Genomic DNA, 13,720 nt, shown 5'->3' with positions numbered 1-13,720 from the left:
ACCTAGAACGAAATCAGTAGTAGTTAAAAATAAAGAGATAACGCTCTATCACTGGTGTACAGCAAAGCGATTGGCGCTCATTGGAAATAATACAAGAAGAACTGTACACTGGCAAGCAGTTCAAGAATGATAGTTACCTAACTGAGGACATCAACGAGTGTATAAGAGAAGTGCAAGGTCCTCCAATCATCAGACATGAAATTGAACGTGCCCTTTGAAGCCTCAAAGAAGAAAAAGTAACTAGTCTTAATTAATTCCTGAAGAATTGCTGATAAAATTAGGTAACAACATGAAAGACAATTATTCAGAGTAATAAATAGCTTTTACCAAAATGGAATCATGCCAGAAGACTTCACACGTTGCAGAGGTATTACAAAACCACACATAGAAAACTTAGTTGACTACATCACTGACTGAACGCTATTAATGTTGTCTCGTCCCACCAAAATGTTAATATAGTTAAAAGGAGGATAAATGGAAACGTAAATAAGTATCTTGGAGAAGACAAATATGGATTTAGAGAAGACAGTGGATCAAGGGAAGCAATTTTTGGATGGATGGGTATGAATACAAGAACTTACATTACCTTCATAGACTTAGTAAAAGCCTTTGGGAATGTGAACTGAGAGCTACCCATTAAAATTATGAAAAAAGCGGTACTTGGCTGGAAGGATAAGAGAATGATTAATCAACTGCATCGAAACTAAAGCTGAAAAACAAACCAGAAGCTATTCAGATCATGAAGAGGATAGGCTGCGGCAACTGTAAGGAACTAAAACAAAGAGCCAAAGACAGAAAACAATGGTTGCAGTGACAAGGCGTCGTCCTTTCGAAAATATGCATATGTAGGCAATGAAGTGCTTGCAAGCGTGCGAAATAGATGAAATAAAAGCTTATGACGAATGGACGCGTTGTATTAGATTTACTGATGACTTTGTGATAGTTGCAGACTCCGAAAAATAAGTGAAAAAGCACTCTTAAATTATTAAAATTAAAATGGAGCAAATGGAAAATGAAAGTAATGATACTACTGGCAATTATGGATGAAATTAAAACCAGTATGAAAACTGAGGATATCATAATTGAACAGGTGAAACAATTACGTTCTCGGTAGTATAATCACAGAGGACAGTAGATGCTTATGAGAAGTGAAGAGCAGGATATAATTAGAAACGTAGGCATTTATGACTAAGAAAAACATTTTAGTCAGGAAATATATGAATACAGACGTCAGAGAATGATTGGCAAAATCATTTGTGTGGTTTACACACCTCTATGGATGTGGAAGATGAACTCTGGGTAAATTGGAGCGGATTTAGATTGAGGTAGCTGATATGTGGATATGGCAGAAAATGAGTATAACATGCTGGATAGAATGAAAAATAAACCTGGATATCTTGAGAGAAGTCAACTAAGAGTTTATCAAAGAAAATGAAAATGTGAAATTTATCGAACATGTAATCAGTCACAATACTTTAATCATTAATATTCTTGAAGGCAGAGTGCTGGGAAGGAAAGGAAGAGGGCGTCCTACGACGATGAAGTACACTCCTGGCCATTAAAATTGCTATACCACGAAGATGACGTGATCCAGATGCGAAATTTAACCGACAGGAAGAAGATGCTGTGATATGCAAATGATTAGCTTTTCAGAGAATTCATGCAAGGTTGGCGCCGGTGGCGACACCTACAACGTGCTGACATGAGGAAAGGTTCCAACCGATTTCTCGTACGCAAACTGCAGTTGATCGGCGTTGCCTGGTGAAACGTTGTTGCGATGCCTCGTGTAAGGAGGAAAAATGCGTACCATCACGTTTCCGACTTTCATAAAGGTCGGACTGTAGCCTATCGCGATTGCGGTTTATCGTAAAGCGACTTTGCTGCTCGCGTTGGTCGAGATCCAATGACTGTTAGCAGAATATGCAATCGGTGGGTTCAGGAGGGTAATACGGAACGCCGTGCTGGATCCCAACGGCCTCGTATCACTAGCAGTCGAGATGAGAGGCATCTTATCCGCATGGCTTAACGGATCGTGCAGTCACGTCTCGATCCCTGAGTCAACAGATGAGGCCGTTTGCAAGACGACAACCATCTGCACGAACAGTTGGACGACATTTGCAGCAGCATGGACTATCAGCTCCGAGACCGTGGCTGCGGTTACCCTTGACGCTGCATTATAGACAGTAGCGCCTGCGATGGTGTACTCAACGACAAACGTGGGTGCAGGGATGGGAAAACGTCACTTTTCCGGATGAATCCAAGTTCTGTTTACAGCATCATGATGTTCGCATCCGCGTTTGGCGACATCGCGGTGAACGCACATTGGAAGCATGTATTCGTCATCGTCATACTGGCGTATCACCCGGCGTGATTGTATGGGGTGCCATTGGTTACACGTCTCGCTCACCTCTTGTTCGCATTGACGGCGCTATGAACAATGGATATTTAAGAATCCTGGTATTTATACAAATATCAAATATTTTAGAATCCATGCAGACAATTTACTGTAATAAAACCGTAAAACCTTCGTTCCCAAAAAGTTATTGCAAGTGATGTGGGGAGTGTAACAGAACGCAAAAGCGTTATTCTTAAGAACTTTAGCTATCTGTCTGTTTATATGTTTGAACACGCTTATCTCCGAAACTACGAGACGAGTTTTCATGGGCTTTTCAGAGGTAACTTAAGCGTCGCTTGAAGCAACATATAGTCTTTCTCTTAACAAAATAGTATCACAGAGAAAAAATCATAATTTTAACTTTTAGGTGTCTATTCAGCTTAGCAGTTCGGATGTTTACCTCACCGACGCGATCATCCCGCCGTAGTACACCAAGGAACCAATGGATAACAGTCTTACTTCGACACTACACCAAATTAATCACAGAAGGCTTTGTTAGGTTTCTTTATTCTTTATTGTTGCCTCATTGACAGATGTATTTTTGGAAAGATGAACTCAGTTACAGAATTCAGCAGTCACATCATGACGCATACAAATTAATATTGTATTTACTTGGCTAGAATATACGGATTTACTGATTTTGCTTTGTATAGTAAAGACGTTACGTAATGCCTCTGTTTCTTCCCCATGTTTTTTTTTAATATTTGACTTCTTTGGTAGTAAAAAAAGGTTTTTGAGGTTTCTTTGTGATTTGGGTACCTACTTATTGTACTTCGATTTCGCTTAGTTCAGGAATAAAAAGCCTAGAAAATTGTCGAGTCTTTCTCAGTGCAATAGAATGACTAAAACACCGAAGACTATGCGGTCTCAATAATGCAAAGAAGGTTCTAAGGCGAAACTTTCTACGGGTCGAGAACGTGAGACTTTTACTTGTTCTCTGAGAACTTTCGAGCGGTGTAGCTCTGACCGCTAGCTTCATGCATTACCTCACTCCGCAGAGACCTTCACTACATCTGCATCTACATGATTACTCCGCAATTCACAGTTAAGTGCCTGGCAGAGGGATCATTGAACAACCTTCAGCTTAGTTCTCTACCGTTCCACTCTCGAACAGCGACCGGAAAAACGAACAGATAAATCTTCCTGTGTGAACACTGATTCATCTTATTTTATTATTATGATCATTCCTCCCCATGTAGGTGGGCGCCAGCAAAATATTTTAACACTGTGACTGAAATTTCATGAGAAGATCTTGCTGTAACGAAAAACACCTTTGTTTTAACGCCTGCCACACCAATTCACGTATCATGTCCGTGACTCTCTCTCCCCTATATCGTGATGGTAAAAAACGAACTGTTCTTCCTTGAACTTTATCGATGTCCTCCGTCGATTCTATCTGATGTGGATCCGACATCGCATTGCAGTACTCCAGAAGAGAATGTACAAGCGTAGTGAAGGCAGTTGCTTTAATAGACCTGTTGCATTTCACCAGTGATCTGCCAATAAGTCTAGTCTTTCGTTTGTTTCACCAACGACATTATCTGTGTGACCGTTCCAGCTTAAGTTATTTGTATTTGTAATACCTAAATATTTAGTTGAATTTACAGCCTTTCCATTTGTGTCATTTATCGTGTAACCGATATTTAGCATCAATTGCCACATTTTACGTGATACAGATATCTTGTCTAAATCGTTTTCCAACTTTTTTTGATCATCTGATGGATTTATAAGACGGTAAATCGCAGCACCATAGGAAAACGATCTGAGAGGGCTCGTTAAATTGTCTACTAAATCTGTTATGTACATCAGGAACAGCAGAGAACCTATAACATTTCCCTGGGGAACACCAGATATCAACTCTGTGATACTCGATGACTTTTCGTCAGTTAGTACGAACTGTGACGTCTCAGACAGGAATCACGAATCTAGTCACACAGCTCACACGATGGCTCGTTGATTGGTATACAATGAGGACCGGAAACCTTGCCTTTGTTAAGTGATTTAAGCTACTTGGCTACACCGAGTATATCTATTTCTAAGATACTCGTATTGCCAGTTGTTCTCGGTTAAAATTCTGGACAATTTACTTTGTCTTTTTTGGTGAAAGAATTTCGTGCATTTATATTTAGTAACTCTGCTTTATTGGCAGAGTCATCAGTAACACCACTATTGTTTTAGCGCAGTGAAGGTGCTGATTGTGTCTTTCTACTAGTGTACACGAATCAGCATGGTTTTAGAAAGCATCCCTCCCACGAAACTCAGTTTCCCTTTTCCCACATGATATACTGATAACTATGGATAAAAGGCAACAAGCAGATTCCACATTTCTGGATTTCCGGAAGGCATTTGACACGGTGTCCCATTGCAGGCTGCCAACGAAGGTACGAGCCTATGGAATGAATACACAGATATGTGAATGGCTCGAAGGCTTCTTAATAATAGAACCCAGTATGTTATTCTCGACGGCGAGTGTTCACCTGAGACAAGGGTATATAGTCAGGAGTACCACAGGGAAGTGTGATACAGCCGCGCTTGTTCTCTATATACATAAATGATTTTGCGAACAGGGTGGGCAAAAATTTGCGTTTGTTTGCTGATGATGCCGTGGTGTACGGTAAGGTGACGAAGTTGAATGACTGTGGGAAGGTACAAGAAGACTTAGACAAAATTTCCAGTTGGTGTGATGAATGGCAGCTAGCCCTAAATGTGGAAAAAATGTAAGTTAAAGCCGATGAGTAGGGAGATCAAACCTGTAATGTTCGAATACAGCATTACTAGTTTACTGCTTGACACAATGAATTCGTCTGAGTATCTGAGCATAAAGTTGCAAAGCGATTTGAGGTGGTAAGAACATGTGAGAACTGTGGTAGGGAAGGTGAATGGTCTACTGCGGTTTATTGGGAAAATTTTAGGAAAACGTCGTTCACCCGTAAAGAAGCCCGCATATAGAACGCTGGTGCGACTTATTCTTGAGTACTGCTCGATTGTTAATACCTGGTCGGACTGAAGGAAGACATCGAAGCAATTTAGAAGTGGGCCTGCTATATTTGTTACAGTAAGTTCGAACAATACGCAAGAGTCGCCGAGACGCTTCGGGATATCAAATGGTGATCATTGTAGGGAAGGTGACATTCTTTTCGACGAACGCTACTGGGAAAATTTAGAGAATCGGCTTTTGAAGCTGACTGCAGAACGATTCTGTTGCTCCAATGTACATTGCGCTTAAGATCCACGAAGATAAGATACGAGAAATCAGAGCTCATAAGGAGGCATAACAGAAAGCTGCTTTCCCTCGTCCTATTTGTGAACAGGAATGCCTAGTAGTGGTACGGGGTACCCTCCGCCACGCACCTTACGGTGACTTGCGGAGTATCCATGAAGGTGTAGATGTATTTCATTACGACCACATTCTCTGTTGTGACTTGGCAAGACAGCCAAGCCACTATGAGAGGAAGCCGAAAGGCACGCGTATAAGCTCACGCAGGCTGGCGTGAGGTCTGGAACAGTTAAAGGAATAGAGACTAGCAAAATAGGTACGTAGCTTCTGGAATACTTAACTTTAATCCATAATTGGTGAACATCGGTCTGACGGTACATGCATCACAAGATAAATAGCAAATGATAATGGCGCCTTGCTAGGTCGTAGCAAATGACGTGGCTGAAGGCTATGCTAACTATCGTCTCAGCAAATGAGAGCGTAATTTGTCAGTGAACCATCGCTAGCAAAGTCGGCTGTACAACTGGGGCGAGTGCTAGGACGTCTCTCTAGACCTGCCGTGTGGCGGCGCTCGGTCTGCAATCACTGACAGTGGCGACACGCGGGTCCGACGCATACTAACGGACCGCGGCCGATTTAAAGGCTACCACCTAGCAAGTGAGGTGTCTGGCGGTGACACCACATTCTCTTTGGATTTTCTGCCAGTTTTCGAGACAGAGTTTCGTTGTGGAAGGTATTAAAAGAGGAAATCGCCCGAAGTTCTCAGCGTCTTCGCACAAATCTCTCTCGGATCTATTTAAACTGGCGAGAAAAGAGATGCGTGACTGAGCACTGATCGTCAGTACCACACTTTGTCTCGAGACTCGGAAACATTTACGCAGCGTGAGGAGCCCTGTAGTAGTGGTCGAGATCGTCTAATGTTGTTGAGGTTTATTAAGTGATGACCAACAACAGCAGTATTTTGAATTTGTTAGATAGAATAACGAACGCACGGTTCAAGATCGTTAGAACTTTACTGTGAGTGAAAGGGAGAGAATAGATAGAATACGGCAGGCAGAGACAGAAGATCATTTAACTCCACCAATGCCAAATTTGTAATAGTTACACTCCTGGAAATGGAAAAAAGAACACATTGACACCGGTGTGTCAGACCCACCATACTTGCTCCGGACACTGCGAGAGGGCTGTACAAGCAATGATCACACGCACGGCACAGCGGACACACCAGGAACCGCGGTGTTGGCCGTCGAATGGCGCTAGCTGCGCAGCATTTGTGCACCGCCGCCGTCAGTGTCAGCCAGTTTGCCGTGGCATACGGAGCTCCATCGCAGTCTTTAACACTGGTAGCATGCCGCGACAGCGTGGACGTGAACCGTATGTGCAGTTGACGGACTTTGAGCGAGGGCATATAGTGGGCATGCGGGAGGCCGGGTGGACGTACCGCCGAATTGCTCAACACGTGGGGCGTGAGGTCTCCACAGTACATCGATGTTGTCGCCAGTGGTCGGCGGAAGGTGCACGTGCCCGTCGACCTGGGACCGGACCGCAGCGACGCACGGATGCACGCCAAGACCGTACGATCCTACGCAGTGCCGTAGGGGACCGCACCGCCACTTCCCAGCAGATTAGGGACACTGTTGCTCCTGGGGTATCGGCGAGGACCATTCGCAACCGTCTCCATGAAGCTGGGCTACGGTCCCGCACACCGTTAGGCCGTCTTCCGCTCACGCCCCAACATCGTGCAGCCCGCCTCCAGTGGTGTCGCGACAGGCGTGAATGGAGGGACGAATGGAGACGTGTCGTCTTCAGCGATGAGAGTCGCTTCTGCCTTGGTGCCAATGATGGTCGTATGCGTGTTTGGCGCCGTGCAGGTGAGCGCCACAATCAGGACTGCATACGACCGAGGCACACAGGGCCAACACCCGGCATCATGGTGTGGGGAGCGATCTCCTACACTGGCCGTACACCACTGGTGATCGTCGAGGGGACACTGTATAGTGCACGGTACATCCAAACCGTCATCGAACCCATCGTTCTACCATTCCTAGACCGGCAAGGGAACTTGCTGTTCCAACAGGACAATGCACGTCCGCATGTATCCCGTGCCACCCAACGTGCTCTAGAAGGTGTAAGTCAACTACCCTAGCCAGCAAGATCTCCGGATCTGTCCCCCATTGAGCATGTTTGGGACTGGATGAAGCGTCGTCTCACGCGGTCTGCACGTCCAGCACGAACGCTGGTCCAACTGAGGCGCCAGGTGGAAATGGCATGGCAAGCCGTTCCACAGGACTACATCCAGCATCTCTACGATCGTCTCCATGGGAGAATAGCAGCCTGCATTGCTGCGAAAGGTGGATATACACTGTACTATTGCCGACATTGTGCATGCTCTGTTGCCTGTGTCTATGTGCCTGTGGTTCTGTCAGTGTGATCATGTGATGTATCTGACCCCAGGAATGTGTCAATAAAGTTTCCCCTTCCTGGGACAATGAATTCACGGTGTTCTTATTTCAATTTCCAGGAGTGTATTTTGCCCTAATGGAACAGACTCTAGAGCATCCTTAGAACTGTGGCTCGAGGGGTTCACTTGTTGCAGCATGTTTTGAAGCAGAGCAGTCAGACCTCTGTCAAGCTGTGGAATGAGTTGGAACCCGTGTAGACGCGATCTACTTCGACACTCGATAGTTAGTATGTCAGCCTGTTTGAACGTTCAAAAAATGACTCTGAGCACTATGAGACTTGACATCGGAGGTCATCAATCCCCCAGAACTTAGAATTACTTAAACCTAACTAACCTAAGGACAGCATACACATCCATGCCCGAGGCACGATTCGAACCTGCGACCGTAGCAGTCCCGTGGTTCCGGATTGAAGCGCCTAGAACCGCTCGTCCAAGGCGGCCGGCTGAACGTTCAGAAGGATATCAATAAATAGTTCAGGGTCATGACGAACTTACTTCGGCTCATATGGAAAAAAGTGGATTTACATACAATGTTATTACTGCTTATGCTACATTTACTTCTGTTGTTAGAATGGCCATAAATTGTGCATTTTTCGAGGCTCTGAAATGACAAGAAGAAATGTCTGGAATTTGTAGAAAAGTGCATATCGAAATTTTTCAGAACCCACTCCCGCCTGATATCTTTGCTAAATGGTAACATACACAATCAAAATGCTTTTTGTATAGCGTACGTGCGAAAATTAGTGCGTTTCGGATGACTTTTGTGTCCCGAAATAAATAATGATAGAACCATTCACTGTTATCTCTAAGATGCAGGGCTAGGTTTACAACCTCATCTGTGCTTTACTGCCTAATAATGATAAGCATAATGATAATAAATCTTCAGATATATTCTGGCTTTAATTATGAAGAACAGGAGAATATGACAAACCAAAAATTTCTACACCTTAACAATTAACTGACTGTTGTGCTACAAAACATGCTTAGCATTTTTTTGTGAATGCTGAAGACAGAACGACAAAACATCAGTATGAATTTGTGGAAGTATCAAAATGACAGCACTATTTCCCTGCAGTTAGGAGAAAAAGGTGCACAGGCGTCAGACTTTTGTCCAAGTTGTAAAGAAACACGTAAGTCAGGTACAGTTCGGTAGTTTATTAATATTAGTTTACTATTAGGCAGAACATCTTCACAAACAAGTTGTTTGGCCAATGCAGGCTCACAGGTACACACACGAGCCATGCCAAAGTCACGTGTTCGCTTGCAGTTTGTACAGCGGGGCAATCGTTCAAGGAACACCTTGTCTTCACGGAGGGACTGAAGTTTGTGGTTGTGTCATGCCGAGCGGAGTGGCCGCGCGGTTTTGGTCGTCATGTCACGGACTGCGCGGCCCCTCCCGCCGGAGGTTCGAGTCCTCCCTTGGGCATGGGTGTGTGTGTGTTGTTCTTAGCATAAGTTAGTTTAACTAGTTCGTAAATATAGGGACCGATGACGTAAGCAGTTTGGTCCCTTAGGAGTTCAAACACACACATTTTTGGCTGTGTCATGTTTTCACTATCTGATACTGTTGGACGCGTTATACGTCGTTCGAAGTCTCTTCGAAGCCTCTTTGTAATGTCACAGAAAAAGTATACAATCCTGTTAAAAAATCTGTAAGATAAATTTATCCAGTTGCAAAAGTTATAAATTACTTTCGGACGTCAGGAAATTCGTTATTTTGTCGGCTATAACTTAGCTCCGCCACCTAGTTACATTTGCGATGGTCTGTTTAGCTGCCTCTCCAGGAATGTTGACCTGACCAGAGTGAACCGTCGGGTATAGTCTGCACGTTTCCAGGGGGGTTCAAGCACCTCTTCCGCCTGCCGTACAGTGCGACATGCTGTCTTTTGGTCTCCAGCAACTGTCTTATTGGGAAACGGGCAGGACCAAAAAAGCATCCGATTGCCTCACTGTCCAGTAGCTCAGCACCGTAATCCAATCTGCTTTATGCAGTCAATATAATATGCTGTGTTTAGTTGATCCTCCGCAAGAATGTTTGTGTCGATCTGAAGCTGCAGTGGACAAGCTCTGTTATTTTACACAACCAGAAGACAAACAAAGACAAAAGAAAGTCCTACAAGAATGCCAATTAATTTCTGCAATTACATTAACCATTATTTGAAATATCAAGCAATCTAAACCTGTTTAACAGTGTTTCTTGACGATCTCATGGTTGACATTTTCCAGGTACCCAAACTAAAATATCAGCGTTCAGTCATCATTTAGTTAACCGCAAACTTTTTCTCATTTTCAGTGTGATGGTAAGTTGAATTAGTGTTTTTCTTCTACACTGTCTGACCAAAAGTGTCGGGACACGATATATTGGGCATTAATATGGGATGTTTTCACCCTTGAGTAGGTCAAAATGTGCCTGATGGATTTACCACTCAGGTGACGTCCAATGAATAGTCTACGTTCAATGTCACTGAGTTCTCGTAACAGACTCATTCTTCTGTTACTGATTCTCTACTGAAAACGCAGTTGTTACTCCCGACCACCTTTTATACTGGCGAGACCACATGTCGTGACATCTAGTGGCCAATTCCGTATTACATAGGATGTGTGGATAATTTTGAACAGATAGTGTAATTGAAAAATGAAGTGCAACGTTATGTTTCAATTTCTGCATTTCATTGTATGGCTCCCCATAACTGTCGAGTTAGTCTTGAAACAGTGTAGGCTGCGGGGACCGGCTGCGGTATGCTAGTGAGTGTAGACTCACCAGGAAAACTTACAAATATTTTGCATCGAAAAACAATTTACACAAGTCACCTGGTAGTAAACTGTTCACATTGAATCTGTAATTGTACACTTACACCGCAATTATACAAGGTCACAAAATATTACTTAAAAACACCATCAAAATAATGAAAGGTTTTGCAGGTCCAAAGTAATTTAAAGGCTCAAAGGAACCGGTTAAAAATGCCACATACAAAACATTTAGAAACGCCGTCCAAAATAAGTGAAAGACAAAGTACTTCCAAATTACTTTATAGGTGCTAAAGATTCAATTAAAAGACGCCGTACTTCAAAACGTTAAAGGTGTCAATAATTCAGTTAGGTATCAACATAATTCAAATGCGTCGCTGAGCATCATCAGGAAAACATTATTTTAAACTTGCCAGTAATAAACCAATATTGTTTGAAACTCACTAAAGAGCCTCAAGTATTGACGTAATTCCAATAGACTCCCACTGGTAGGTTAAATTACAACAATTCATACAACCATCAGACAGTAACAGACGAGCACCAAGACCTCGCCCTCAGAACCTTGTCGCAGACGCTAGGATTTATATTCGAAATCGGTTCCAGCAGGCCATCTCTAATTTTTACACATATGTAACAAAAACACTTAAGTCATGAAGCTCTAAAATAGAAGTGTAATGGTATCACAACACATACGAGTGCCTTAAAAACAATTAAAAATCATGTAAAATAAAGAACCAGCCCCGCATCTTTTGCATCGCTTTAGCAATGAATAATAACTTATTACGTGGCCTCTTTTGCTAAGTAGCACATCATTTAGTGAGTGACAACTCAGGCGGTTTAAACCAGACCCGGTGAGCAATACTTTGACACATTTAAATCACCCAATGCACGCACAAGCTATTACTAACATTCCATTACAATTATTAATAAAATTACACGTCAACGAAGAAACACTGGAACACCCACGAAGCCTACTAAATTCACTCGCCTTTGAAACAACTCAGTTTTCGCGCTTGCGTCAAAGTCTCCAGACCGCACTTCCAGAAGTACCGTGTCCTCGCAGCACGCAAAAGTAGTGAGTGTCAAAGCTCCCCGTTGGCTTGCTCAAAACATGTCGATACAAGACTATCGAGCCCATTTCATGATTTGAGATTTGGTAGCGAATATCACCTTCCATATGAGAATGCTTGGTAAAACATTATGATCATCACATCGATTTGTAAACCGAAGATGACATCGTAAGTGCCGGGTGCCTTTCACGCACAAATTACGTAAATTGTCGTTTCATTCGCGATAACTGTAGCTCGTGAGCCACAGATATTGGTGCTAGACCCTAGCATATGTTGCGCGACCAGTTGAAGGTGTATAAAGTCGAGGAAAAACGAAACGCGGGGATAGGAAATTGCGGTGCGGCACCGCTCGAGGTAGCAAAATTATTTCCGACTCCCGGAAAGGTGCGACCTCACCAGTCTGAAAGATGGCCGCCGTGTAGGTCGTACATCTTGGCTGTTCCCCGCGTCACGCCAGCATCGCAGCGCCTGTGTGAATCGCATCAAATGGAGAGGCAGGCCGACCCCTGCACCAGTATATTTACCGCTGTAATTTTCAAAGACGGTAGGCTAATGAAACCCATCTGTTTGGACTGAAAAACACGCAATAGACAATCTACGTGACATAAAAACACACGACAAACCATTAATGTGACCCAGGGAAAGGTGGTCTATTCAACAGCTACCTGAAAAATAATGTAACATGTTTCTGTCGATCATAAAACCATTTTCGATAGTAAATGCGTTAGACGAGAAGCTAAAAAAAAAACTTAGGAAGGCAGCACAGAAAGATGATATCAAATTAAACAATGAAGTTGGAGACATCAGAGAAATTTAGAAGGGCGATATTTGACACATAGTGTGTATGCAGGGTATTTCTACATGTTGCCAGAGGCATTATTGTGGCTTCATTTCAACTGCAATAGACGCCTGAGCCGTTCGTTGAAATATTGTGCATTGGAATAAAAAACTCGGTGAATACCCTAAAACACTCATTGGACAGTTCTGTTGCACACACCAAGAACTGGCAGTCAATGGAACAACGACTTTTATTTTTTATTTTTTATTTATTTATTTCAAAGAAGAGAGACGGCAAACAATGCCGATACTTTCCTTATTGTGCAGATATTTTCACTGGAACTTCATGACAGATGAAAACTATGGGCCGGACCAAGACTCTTCTACGCAGAAGAGCTTCTGTGAAGTTTGGAAGTTAGGAGACGAGGTACCGGCAGAATTGAAGCTGTGAGGATGAGTCGTGAGTCGTGCTTGTGTAGCTCAGTTGGTAGAGCACTTGCCCGCGAAAGGTGAAGGTCCCGAGTTCGAGTCTCGGTCCGTCACACAGTTGTAATGTTTCAGGAAGTTTCATATGAGCGCACACTCCGCTGCAGAGTGAAAATCTCATTCTAGATATTTTCACTGTCATACAAGGAATACAGGTCCAGTCACATTACTGTGACGACTGCCTCTGTTCAGCCTTAACGCACAATAACCAATCACAGACTACAAGAGGCAGCAGTAGCGTCCAAAAGAGCTCGTTTACTGGCTTTCGGACCAAGGGTGGAAGCATTTCCGAAACGGCGAAGTTCGTAAACTGTTCGGATGCCGCCATGATGACAGTACACAACGCGTGGCAAAATGATGCTATCCAAAACCGGTGCCGATCAACTGTGATGCACCACAGGCCATAGATGACAACTGTGAACGACGGCTGCGGGGGAACAGATGTGCAGCTGTTGATCAGCTGATCACCCAGATGAGCCAAGGAAATACCGACAGCGTCTCCTAGACGAACATCGCTGTGTTTGGGCCACCGTAGCCCGCAAGTAGTCTATGCACCCATGTTGAGC

This window comes from Schistocerca americana, chromosome 6, assembly GCF_021461395.2.
Source record: "Schistocerca americana isolate TAMUIC-IGC-003095 chromosome 6, iqSchAmer2.1, whole genome shotgun sequence".
NCBI lineage: Eukaryota > Metazoa > Arthropoda > Insecta > Orthoptera > Acrididae > Schistocerca > Schistocerca americana.
This window is presented reverse-complemented; position numbering follows the sequence as displayed.